This window comes from Papaver somniferum, chromosome 7 (genome assembly GCF_003573695.1).
Source record: "Papaver somniferum cultivar HN1 chromosome 7, ASM357369v1, whole genome shotgun sequence".
NCBI lineage: Eukaryota > Viridiplantae > Streptophyta > Magnoliopsida > Ranunculales > Papaveraceae > Papaver > Papaver somniferum.
The window spans coordinates 108,407,188-108,420,692 of NC_039364.1; the positions used below are offsets into that span (position 1 = coordinate 108,407,188).

The 13,505-nt window shown below is 35.1% G+C and overlaps 1 long non-coding RNA gene across 1 annotated transcript; it reads right to left on the reverse strand.

Annotated features, from left to right (window-relative positions):
- Window positions 1–3,554: 3,554 nt before the first annotated feature.
- Window positions 3,555–7,327, reverse strand: LOC113292892. The gene is made up of 2 exons (XR_003331930.1): window positions 6,967–7,327; window positions 3,555–5,242 (listed from the first exon to the last, which is right to left on the reverse strand). It is a non-coding gene; the product is annotated as an uncharacterized LOC113292892 (long non-coding RNA).
- Between the last annotated feature and the right edge of the window lie 6,178 nt (window positions 7,328–13,505).

The following is a 13,505-nucleotide window of genomic DNA, read 5'->3' on the forward strand; positions in this document are numbered from 1 at the left end:
ACACCACCCCAAGCATCTGCAACGATTTTCTTCTCTAAGTATTTTGTGACGAGAATAAAATCCCCTTTCTCCTCATAATCTAGAAAAGATGAAGAAAATAAGAAAAACCTAGCTATGTGGGAGAAAAGAACAAAGCTTCTTCATTGAAAATGATTCCATATTAAACACCAATAACATAATCATCCAAATAAATAAAATAAACCACTGAGATACACTAATCTCTCAAAACTCATTTTTGAAAAGAAAAGGGAGAAAAATATTTTCAAGAGAAGAAGCATCAGAGAAAAGGTAATGTAGATCCCACAGAAAATGAAAGGGAATTATCTCTAATGAGAGTTGATTTTCGGAAAATGACTGAAATGTCCCTGTTTATATCCTGCCACTTGCCAAGCATGTTTAAAAACTAAATTGCTATTTAAGCACCAACAAATTTTTCAATCACACAAAATTGTTAAACACACTAAAATATCAGTATTTGAGGCATACCAAATGCAGAATTTGGCTAATGGTGGGTTAACCTAAACCCGAGAAAACTTTGGGGTCTTACACCATTAACCCCTTAAAAAGAACTTCGTCCCGAAGTTCCAAATAAAAACTAGAAGTAAAGAATGTTAACTGTGGTCATTGCACGAGTAGAAGACTGGTGAGTTCCAAACGCACAGTCCCGTTTGAACCGAAACTGCTTTGATACCAACTGTAGCGGATCAGAACGTCTTCGCTCCCAATGAGTCGGGTTACGACCCGCTTGGCAAGCTCCGACTTCCCGGTACGCCACTCGAAAAAATAGGTTTTAAATTTTTCGGAACAATTCGATTTTTACCAAGAAAATGTCTATAGATTCGAGTAAGTATCATATCTTCATCCAGTTTGGATCCGACAGTTAATGCCAGGGCTCATCCCATTAGGGACCTGTCAGTTAGTAGCCCATCCCCGAGGGACCCGACAGTTGTTAGCCTAAGCTCATCCCCGTAGAGACCTGTCAGTTATATCTCATTCTCGTAGGGACCCAACAATTATTAGACTTAGCTCATCCCTGAAGGGACCCGTCAGTTAAACAAATATGAACTACTTTGTCAAGCTCAACAGATCATCTATCTCAGATGATATGAACTGTAAGTAGCAATCATCTCCTCCTTAGATAGTATGAACAGCAGGTACGGCGACTACCTCTTACCAATACATTTTATGAATTACTAGAGTTGCAATCATCTCCGAATAGAGATGGTATGAACTGCCAAGCAACAACCAACTCTTTCAGATGAAATGAACAACCTTATAGTGTTGTGCTGAACCGCATATCGGCTGCCTAAATACCTTCTCCGTTGCTCGAAGGGATCAGGCACGATCGTAGTTCGTCACTTATTTTTTTAGATAATATGAACTACCTGCAGTAGTAGCAATTACCTCTTAGCTAGCAGATGATATGAACTACTTTGGTGGGTAGCCATCATCTCGCATTAGATTGTATGAACTGCTTGTGCTAACAATAACAATCTCTGACTTGTCACAATACCGGTTTGTCCATTTGGACAAAAAAAACCCATAACTGGAGACATTACATCCCACCAATTACCATTTCTGTCAACGACCTTTGAATGCACAAGTAGAAACATCCTGCTATAACATCATCACTACCATAGTTCAATCAACAATTAGATTAGTCATAGTTATTATATATACTCAAGAATTTAGGTACACAGTACCTTCAAACCTGTATGAATTAGCTAATATAAAAAAATGCATCAACAACACGAAGGTACTAAATGAAATTCCTTTGAGAATGTACTAAATGTAAGTCCTTTGAGACAAAGTAATCGACAACCCGTATAATGCACTTTAAAATCTACAAGGCTAAAATATGTGTAGCATGTAGTAAAATCTACTGGGACATTTATAAATTATTTAGCTAGAATTTCTCGTCTCCACATACAGATTTTACTGCCATACAAGACACTAATGTCCCTGGTGTTCTATGTTATTACTTGAATATCTCCCTAATGAATACCGACATGTGGTGAAACAACTTTCTTAGGAATTCTAGCAGTAGCAATACCAGCATCACAAGGCTCTGAACCATACATATCGTAAAAGAGCCACACTTGTCAGTGACTTAACATGGAACAATATGTAGTTTTTCACTACATTGAATACATAAGACTATAGAACAAAATCACCTATAAAGCCATGCTGAAAATTGATAACAAAACGAATCTCAAGGTTTACAGTTATCATTATTTTCTCTGATGCACATACAAGAGATTAAGAAAGTGACACTTATGTACGTTTTGCATTTATATCTATATGATAATGTATGTACGACGCCTTCGAGTCTAACCCATTAATCAATATCTTAGGTGTCAACCTATCGGTCCATGACTAGTACCAGCATCCCTTTACTAAGCCAAATAGCTAGAGCACCACTCACCAAATGAAACATTCCTTTTTCTATCCAACAATTTAGTTTGGTTGTATATATCCATGCATTACAATAAATCAATTAGGATATACACATAGGCGACATTACAATGAATCAGTTGGCTATGCACATGGATGGCAGTACAAAATGGATAAGCAGAAACATACCACATCTAGTACCAAATAATACTCATATCAAAAGCTAATTCGCGAACCGAATGCTAATCTCATTATCAAGGTATGAGAGAATGGTGCTTTAAAAGTAATAAAAGTCACTGAGTAAGCATCAATCAATCCAATTTCTAAAATAGAACTCCTGCTAAATCTATTCCTTGGCAAACATGATACGACCATCTTATTCATACGATATTTGGATAGAGATTTAAGACACAAGATGGATACATGTACAACCTTAGAAGGTAAATTAGAATACATAAAGTTATTCATTGGCGCATAGCATTTCCATACAGTACACTAGAACGCATCAAATTAGTACGAGGTTCATATCTTATCCATCAGCTTAACACATTACAGTACCAAAATAATAAAGTTGATCCTTGTTATCTAGCGTTTCCATACAGTCCCAGTTTATTCAAGTTTTTCAGTAGATAATGTTTCCCGATTCTCTTAAAATTTTTACAGTAGCGTAGTACCTTAGGGTACAACAACATATTCAAAAGTCAGAACAATTCAACGGTTCATTAAAAAGATATATACCTCACAACCTAACTGTTTTCACTGCGAACATACAAAATTCAGTCAAGCTTTTTCTTATGATTTGAGGTGCCTAAAGTAATTGGAACCTCTTGAAAATTTTACAGCAAGTTATGTATAAAGTTCTAAATAACATACTAAAAATTTAGCTTCATCCGGAACACGGGTAAAGAAAAACTCACTTATCAGTCGACTTTCTAAGGCTGCAATTCAGCAGGAAATGGTCACGGTATATTCAAGATTTCTAGTTCTTTCCCATGTCTGATCATTCTCAAATTTTTACAGTAGTATTATGGCCTACTGAGGAATAATATACTAAAATTTTACCCAATTATAACGGTTAGAATTTAATATGTAAGCAAAACAAAATTCTGCATTTTAGGGTTTACAAGGCATACGGGATTTTCAAGCATGAACCAATAATGAGATAAATTGTAGCAATCAAACCACAAATCTCCATGATTAGAAAATACCCATTTCATCAATTTACATAAAGACATGGATCATAACAAAAATCCCCAATTTCCCAACAACAACCCTAATTTCCAATTATATCAAATCAAAGTAACTTATGAAGGAATTCATGAATTGTTTTGATATACATGGGTTCATCTTAATTTATAACCACCCATTTCATCAATTTTTTCCGAAATTGCATGGAACACAAGATATGTAGAAATCATACTAACCTCATGGTCATAAGCATTTTCTCTCATAAAAATATCAATTCAAACACCAATCCAAGAATACAAACTCAAACACCACCCCAAGCATCTGCAACGATTTTCTTCTCTAAGTCTTTTGTGACGAGAATAAAATCCCCTTTCTCTTCATAATCCATAAAAAATGAAGAAAATAAGAAAAACCTAGCTATGTGGGAGAAAAGAACAAAGCTTCTTCATTGAAAATGATTCCATATTAAACACCAAAAACATAATCATCCAAATAAATAAAATAAATCACTGAGTTAAACTAATCTCTCACAACTCATTTTTGAAAGAAAAGGGAGAAAAATATTTTCAAGAATAAAAGGTAATGTAGATCGCCCAGAAAATAAAAGGGAATCATCTCTAGTAAGAGTTGATTTTAGGAAAATGACTGAAATGTCCCTGTTCATATCCTGCCACTTGCCAAGCATGCTTAAAAACTAAATTGCTATTTAAGCACCAAAAGTTTTTTTAAGCACAAAAAAATGCTAAACATACTAAAATATCAGTATTTGAGGCATACCAAATGCAGAATTTGACAAATGGTGGGTTAACCTAAACCCGAGAAAATTTTGGGGTCTTACACCATTAACCCCTTAAAAAGAACTTCGTCCGAAGTCCCGAAGTTCCAAATTTTGGGGTCTTACACGAGTAGAATACTGGTGAGTTCCAAACGCACAGTCCCGTTTGAACCGGAACTACTTTGATACCAACTGTAGCGGACCAGAAAGTCTTCGCTCCCAATGGGTCGGGTTACAACCCGCTTGGAAAGCTCCGACTTCCCGGTACACCACTCGAGAAAATGGGTTTTAAATTTTTCGGAACAATTCGATTTTTACCAAGCAAATGTCTATATATTCGAGTAAGTATCATATCTTCATCCAGTTTGGATCTGACAGTTAATGCCACGGCTCATCCCATTAGGGACCTGTCAGTTAGTAGCCCATCCCCGTAGGGGACCCGACAGTTGTTAGCCTAAGATCATCCCCGTAGAGACCTGTCAGTTATAGCTCATCCTCGTAGGGACCCAACAATTATTATCCTTAGCTCATCCACGAAGGGACCCGTCAGTTAAACAGATATGAACTACTTTGTCAAGCTCAACAGATTATCTATCTCAGATGATATGAACTGGAAGCAGCAATCATCTCCTCCTTAGATAGTATGAACAGCCGGTACGACGACTACCTCTTACCAATACATTTTATGAATTACTAGAGTTGCAATCATCTCCGAATAGAGATGGTATGAACTGCCAAGCAGCAACCAACTCTTTCAGATGATATGAACAACCTTATAGTGTTGTGCTGAACCGCATAGCGTCTGCCTACGTACCCTCTCTGTTGCTCGAAGGGATCAAGCACGATCTTAGTTCGTCACTTATTCTTTTAGATAATATGAACTACCTGCAATAATAGAAATTATCTCTTAGATAGCAGATGATATGAACTACTTTGGTGGGTAGCAATCATCTCTCGCATTAGATTGTATGAACTGCTTGTGATAACAATAACAATCTCTGACTTGTCTCAAGGTTTACAGTTATCATTATTTTCTCTTATGCACATACAAGAGATTAAGAAAGTGACACTTATGTACGGTTTGCATTTATATCTATATGATAATGTATGTACGACGCTTTCGAGTCTAACCCATTAATCAATATCTTAGGTGTCAACCTATCGGTCCATGACTAGTACCAGTATCCCTTTACTAAGCCAAATAGCTAGAGCACCAGTCACCAAATGAAACATTCCTTTTTCTATCCGACAATTTAGTTTGGTTGTATATATCCATGCATTACAATAAATCAATTAGGATATACACATAGGCGACATTACAATGAATCAGTTGGCTATGCACATGGATGGTAGTACAAAATGGATAAGCAGAAACATACCTAGTACCAAATAATACTCATATCAAAAGCTAATTCGTGAACCGAATACTAATCTCATTATCAAGGTATGAGAGAATGGTGCTTTAAAAGTAATAAAAGTCACTGAGAGAACATCAATCAATCCCATTTCTAAAATAGAACTCCCGATAAATCTATTCCTTGGCAAACATGATACGACCATCTTATTCATACGATATTTGGATAGAGATTTAAGACACAAGATGGATACATGTACAACCTTAGAAGGTAAATTAGAATACATAAAGTTATTCATTGGCGCATAGCATTTCCATACAGTACACTAGAACGCATCAAATTATTACGAGGTTCATATCTTATCCACCAGCTTAGCACATTACAGTACCAAAATAATAAAGTTGATCCTTGTTATCTAGCATTTCCGTACAGTCCCAGTTTATTCAAGTTATTCAGTAGATAATCTTTCCCGATTGTCTTAAAAGTTTTACAGTAGCCTAGTACCTTAAGGTACAACAACATATTCAAAAATCAGAACAATTCAACGGTTCATTAAAAGGATATATACCTCACAACCTAACTGTTTTCACTGCGAACATACAAAATTCAGTCAAGATTTTTCTTATGATTTGAGGTGCCTAAAGTAATTGGAACCTCTTTAAAATTTTACAGAAAGTTATCTATAAAGTTCCAAATAACATACTAAAAATTTAGCTTCATCCAAAACACGGGTAAAGAGAGACTCACTTATCAGTCGACTTTCTAAGGCTGCAATTCAGCAGGAAATAGTCACGGTATATTCACGATTTCTAGTTCTTTCCCATGTCTGATCATTCTCAAATTTTTACAGTAGTATTATGGCCTACTGAAGAATAACATACTAAAATTTTACCCAATTATAACGGTTATAATTTAAGATGTAAGCAAAACAAAATTCTGCATTCTAGGGTGTACAAGGCATACGGGATTTTCAAGCATGAACCAATAATGAGATAAATTGTAGCAATCAAACCACAAATCTTCATGATTAGAAAATACCCATTTCATCAATTTACATAAAGACATGGATCATAACAAAAATCCCCAATTTCCCAACAAGAACCCTAATTTCCAATTATATCAAATCAAAGTATCTTATGAAGGAATTCATGAATTGTTTTGATATACATGGGTTCATCTTAATTTATAACCACCCATTTCATCAATTTTTTCCAAAATTGCATGGAACACAATATATGTAGAAATCATACTAACCTCATGGTCATAAGCATTTTCTCTCCAAAAATATCAATTCAAACACCATTCCAAGAATACAAACTCAAACACCACCCCAAGCATCTTCAACGATTTTCTTCTCTAAGTCTTTTGTGATGAGAATAAAATCCCCTTTCTCTTCATAATCCAGAAAAGATGAAGAAAATAAGAAAAACCTAGCTATGTGGGAGAAAAGAACAAAGCTTCTTCATTGAAAATGATTCCATATTAAACACCAATAACATAATCATCCAAATAAATAAAATAAATCACTGAGATACACTAATCTCTCACAACTCAGTTTTGAAAAGAAAAGGGAGAAAAATATTTTCAAGAGAAGAAGCATCGGAGAAAAGGTAATGTAGAGCCCCCCGAAAATGAAAGGGAATTATCTCTAATAAGAGTTGATTTTAGGAAAATGACTGAAATGTCCCTGTTCATATCCTGCCACTTGCCAAGCATGCTTAAAAACTAAATTACTATTTAAGCACCAACAAATTTTTTTAAGCACACAAATTTGTTAAACACACTAAAATATCAGTATTTGAGGCATACCAAATGCAGAATTTGACTAATGGTGGGTTAACCTAAACCCCAGAAAACTTTGGGGTCTTACACGTACGGGTACGCATACCTAGCAAGTAGGAAAACGTGTATTAATACCTTGTAAGGCCTAAGGTCATGTTTGGGATTGTTATTTCATATTTTTGAGTCGGGTTCTTGAACCGAACTAAATACTTGATGGCCAAGCAATGTAAACCTATAAAAAGGTATTAGGTCATGTAAAATCGAGAATCTCATATCACAAGTTCTACATCAAAAACCTATGGTTTACCCCTTTAGGGGGAAACTACTATTATTTATCTTCTTTGTAATATGAGTGGCTAAATCCTTTATTGATTAAGGATGAATTCAATGTTCTAAGCGTGAAGCTTTATTAATAATACAAATCTATTCAGAGTTTTTATCATCTTCGTTTGTTTTTACCATATCTTGGGTTTATGAGTGATTCTTAGATTGATTTGTAGTGCACTCTAGATTGATCTATTGATTGTTCTATCGCTAGTGGAAGTTAGGGGATAAGTAATCATCGAATAACTCTCTACAAAAATAGAGATCGCGAGACCTTACAGAGGGATTCTGTGGAGGAATCATGTGTGAAAAAACACCAGAAAGTAAACCTTGAGCTAAGAGTTTAACTACTGGGATTAACCTAATTCACAAAGCTTAAAACGTTCGATTGGATTACACCTCGAGTGAGTTACTACTTGGTGGTTCAGTTGAATAAAATATGATATTGGAGAGCTTCCGTATCCGTGGTATAAGGAGTTTTGGGGATAGCACTGAGCTAGCTGCTATTCTACGGTTGGTGATGAATGGTTCTTACGAACAATAGATAAGTATTCTAATCTTGTTAACGCTTGGTAACATCGAAGGATTCCTTAATCATATATTTTATTTATATTTATCTTACAACCAAACCTCCCCTTTTGTTATTTACTTTATCTTACTGATCAAATAACCTATCAATTACACAGCTCTCTGTGGGAACGATCTCTTACTACCGCTATATTACTAGTTAATTAGTGGGAAATATCATTATTAATTTGTTGTGCCTACGACAGCCCATACAAACTTTGCGCTGCTGCCGGGGAGCAGTCGCTAATTGATTTGTTATTTGTTTAGCTTATTTTTGTTTTTAGATATTTTTTTTCTCTCTAATTTTGTCGTCATGTTTTCTTACGGAAATAACATGTACGGAGCACAAGATCAATCGCATAATAGTGGTAATCAATATGGTTTTCGATCTCAATATTATGACAAGTACCAACCATCCTATGGGTATAATCAAAACTAATCTTTTGGCTATGATCAATATCCCACGGAACCTTATGGATATTCTCATACATGTCAATAACCTTATGACGACCATGTAAGTGAACAATCACAAAGATGGGAGGATAGTTGTGCTTCTAATCGTTTTTCTTATGAAAGTGAACAAAAGCTTGATTGGTTGATTCTTCAGTTCAAGGCCAAATTGTCCACGCCAGAACCCCTTAATGAACAACTAAGCGTGGAGAATAACACATCAACCGAATCTCACTTTAATATATCTAACCAAACTTCTGATCGTTTTTATGATCATTCACCTATTCAAAAAGGGGAGACTTGGTCTGAAAATAGTGTGGTGAGTGAAGGTGTGGGTTATGATGAACGTCTTGACCAATTAATCCAAGCGATGGCGCAATCTCAACAAACGTTCCATAAAAATGAACAGAAACGATATGAGCAGCTCCAAGAACTTTAATAGGGCATGAAAAACTTAAGAAAGGACATTGTTAGAGCACTGCTCGGTCAACCTCGCATGTGTTGCTATCTCAAGCATGTTTGTCAATGTTAGTGACCAAAACTATAAGTCTTGATTTCTAGTCTCTTATAGCTAAGTCTCGGACTAGGATAGTATGTGTGGTTGAGCTCAAGGACTTCATGGCGATTCATCAGACAAGTAGAAGATCTACTCAAGGAATCGGTGGAACTTCTCGACAAAAAGGTATGTGAAGACTTGAACTTATTTATCACTCAAACGTATATCTATTCTATCTCCTACTCTTTGAGACAAAAGTCGTATGCTATATATATAGACTAGATCATACACATTTGGTATTTCGAGCCGAGTATATCTCGCCTATTTATATCTTGAAATATGAGTTGGTAAGATTTTCGCTTCGACCAAGTTTATCTTCACCTAGTGATGAAAGTCATGAAAAGCTTCAATCACTTTGAAAATTGCTCTGACGAAAAATGGTCTGTGAATAACGCCTGTATAATGTCCTCTGAGAATGTTTCAATGATTGGAATGAGAGTTTACATTACATAAACATGGATTCCTTGAACCGAAGTTTTCGAACTTTGTTTATCAAGAGAAACGGAAGATGGAAAGTTGCCAAGTCCGCGAACTCAGTCCGCGAACTGCCGAAGTTCTCAAACCCGAAAAATTCTGCTGAGTTGAAAAACTACTTGCGTGAGCTAAGTCCGGGAAACAACGAAGTTCTCAAACCCGAGAATTTCTGCTGGAGTTTGTAAACTCTATCCGGTATCTTAAGTACACGAACCTAGTCTGCGAACTTGAGATGGTTATATATCTAAAGATGATTTCTGAACTTAATCCTAAAAGACTAAGGAATGCTTTTGCAAACCGTGGCTATAAATGAAAAGGCAAGGGTACCCAAATACACCACAATCTTTTCGTTTGATCACAACCTATTCAATCTTTACCGTGTATAAACCTCTTGGAGCAACAATCACTCAAGGAATATTTCAAGACAATGTCCACTTGAAATAGGGTTAGTCCGGACTGGCTAACACGTGAATAATTATAGCAGATAAGTGGAGAGATCCAATACACTTTGTGTGATCGTCTATGGATGAAATCGAGACATTACTACAACAAAGTGTTAACTTGATAACCAAAACCTTATAAGATAAATATCAAGTGCCTAGTTAACAATACAAGTGTAATTACTTCAATTTGAACTTTATAATCTAAAGAAATTTCAGATTCGGTAGAATTACTTACCTTGGTGTTCTTTAGATTCTCCAACTCTATGTATAGCTTCCTTTCTCGATCATGACTTTCTTCGATTTGCTCTCTGTAATTTTTGATGCATTCAAGATAATTACCGGAACCAATAATCTTAATATCGTTCTCCAATTCATCAAGTTCCGTTTTCAATCTTTCATTCTCTTCACGAAGATCACAGTCGAGTGCCTTTGACTCTGGGGATTCTCGATCATCACCTTTTTGTTTTCTGTATTTTTCCGAGACTTCAAGATAAGTCTCACCATTACTTGCACGTTCTATATCCTTATATAGAATATCAAGTTCTCTTCTAAGATTTTCATTCTCTTTGCAGAGTTTATCACATTCAAGTGTTTTTGACTCTAAAGTTACTTCAATATCCTTTCCAAATGTGCATTCAACAGTTGCATGCAAAGCTTTGTGCTCTTGAACCTCAGACAATTAGAGCTATCAGAATTATTTTGCTCTTTATTATCTACACACTTCTGTGAGTTTTGAGAAGGAGAAAAATTCCTTTTCTTTTGTCTTAATAACTTTCTACATTCTCGTGCAGTTGTATCAACACTGCAATTCTCAGTTTTTGTATCTGAAGAACAAGTCTTAGTTACAACTTTAAGGGTAATACCCACTTCATTCTTGAATTGCTATTCAAGGTCAAAGATCTTTAATTTACCAACTAGAGCACTTCTAGACAGTGTGGAAAGATCATTAGCTTCCATGATGGCATACTTTTTAGATTCGTATCTTGGTGGTAATGACCGTAGAATTTTACACACAATATCTTTATCTGAAATAGTTTTTCCTAAAACATAAGAGGCATTCACTATTTCAGAAAGTTTTTCATCAAACTCATCAAAGGTATCGTCTTCATCCATACAAATATTTTCCCATATAAAAGATAGAGTTAGAAGCCTAGCTTCTTTTTCAGAGGCATTCCCTTCAAATACGATATTTAGAATATCCCAAGCCTCCTTTGATGTTTTACACTTGGTTACATGATGATGGAGGTCTCTTGTTACAGCATGTATAATGGCGTTTAATCCAAAAGAATTTTGCTTCAAAAACAATTTTTCTTCATTACTGAATTCTTTCAATTTCTTTAGTCTAAACTCAGTGGTTGAGTTTCCGACCAGTAATTTTGGGTGTATATACCCATCAATAACTAAAACTCAAGTATTAAAGTCATGAGCTTGAAGAAACGACTGCATAGCCATTTTCCACCATAGATAGTTTGAGCCATCAAACCCTGGAGGTACGTTAACTGGATGAATTATCATTTGATTCAAAACTTTATAGGTTGGATCACACCAAACACAGATTGTTAGATCTTTTCGTTTTTGCCTGCTCTGATACCAATTGAAAAGGCGAGGGTACCAAATACACCACAATCTTTTCATTTGATCACAACATATTCAATCTCTATCGTGTATAAACCTCTTGGAGCAACAATCACTCAAGGAATATTTCAACACAGTGTCCACTTGAAATAGGGTTAGTCCAGACTGTCCTAATACGTGAATAATTATAGAAGATAAGTGGAGAGATCCAATTCACTTTGTGTGATTGTCTATGGATGAAATCGAGACAATACTACAACAAAGTGTTCACTTGATAACCGAAACCTTATAAGATAAATATCAAGTGCCTAGTTAACATACAAGTGTAATTACTGTAATTATAAAATAAAAACAATTATAATGCAGAAATAAAGTAAAGCACACACACCAGAATTTTGTTAACGAGGAAAACTACAAGCTTGTAGAAAAACCCCGGGACCTAGTCCAGATTTGAATACTCAATAATCTAAGACGCTACAAAAAGTAAACCTGTAACTTCGTGTATACAATACTAAGTAAACTAAAATCCTAGTTACTCAGCTTCAGCAGTATTCTTGATTTGATAATATCTAGCAGAACCGAAGTTCTCTATAGATATTTGTTTGGATAATATCTAGCAGAACTGAAGTTCTCAATAGATAATTGATACCCAATATCCTAGCAGAACATACGTTCTCTTTAGGAGTAGATCTAGTATATCTTCTTAATGATTCACAACAACTTCTTCTTCTTCAAATCTTCAAATTCTTCAATCTTCGATTTAATCTTCAAAGTAACAATCTGCAAAAACCGACTTGAGTCCTTGTTGATTTGTCGCACATAACGGAGTCTGTTAACAATGGAAAATCAATGAATCTATCTTACGGATCTAGAAAAACTTAGATCCGTAGAAACGTTAAATCCTTGATCTAGTTTGAGTGAGCCTTATATCAGAAGAGAAGGTTCTCAAGAATAAACAAACTAGGTGCAATCAAAGATTCAACAACCGTTAGTCAATCAAATTAATCGAAAACAAAAGATAAACTGCAATTATCTAACTTCCCACCAACGGGTCGCGCTAGAGCTTCTCAATCCCAATGAAGACTTTCAAACGAGCGGATGTAAGAGATTTCACCTAATTAGATTACTCTCCTCTCCGATAGGCGACTTCACCAGTAACATAAGAACTGAGGAACTTTTCTGTCACGAAGGATTAGTTTGCTAGAAAGGCAAACTTCAAGTATTTATATACAAGGAAGTTTGGACACCAAGGAATTTCCAAAACCGAAAATATTCTCAAGATATTCAATAATAATTTTCATATTCGGTTTTCATAATTCCTGGAAATGCTCTGTCCAAAATATTGATCGAAAATCTCCTTGGAAAATCTTTAACTAGTAAATGCACATTACTAATTCTTATTTTCCATATATATAATTAAAAACCTTAATTAAAAGATTCTTAACTTATTTAATTTCGATCCTGGGATTTTCTTCCTTTTAGCTGTTAAAGAATATCTTTGAACAATTAAAGAAATAACATTCATGCACGTGCTCAAAGTGTTTCGACATCCTTTTATATTAACCAAACATATTTTCGGAATCTCTAATATCTATAGAATAATAGAAAATTCGAAAATATAT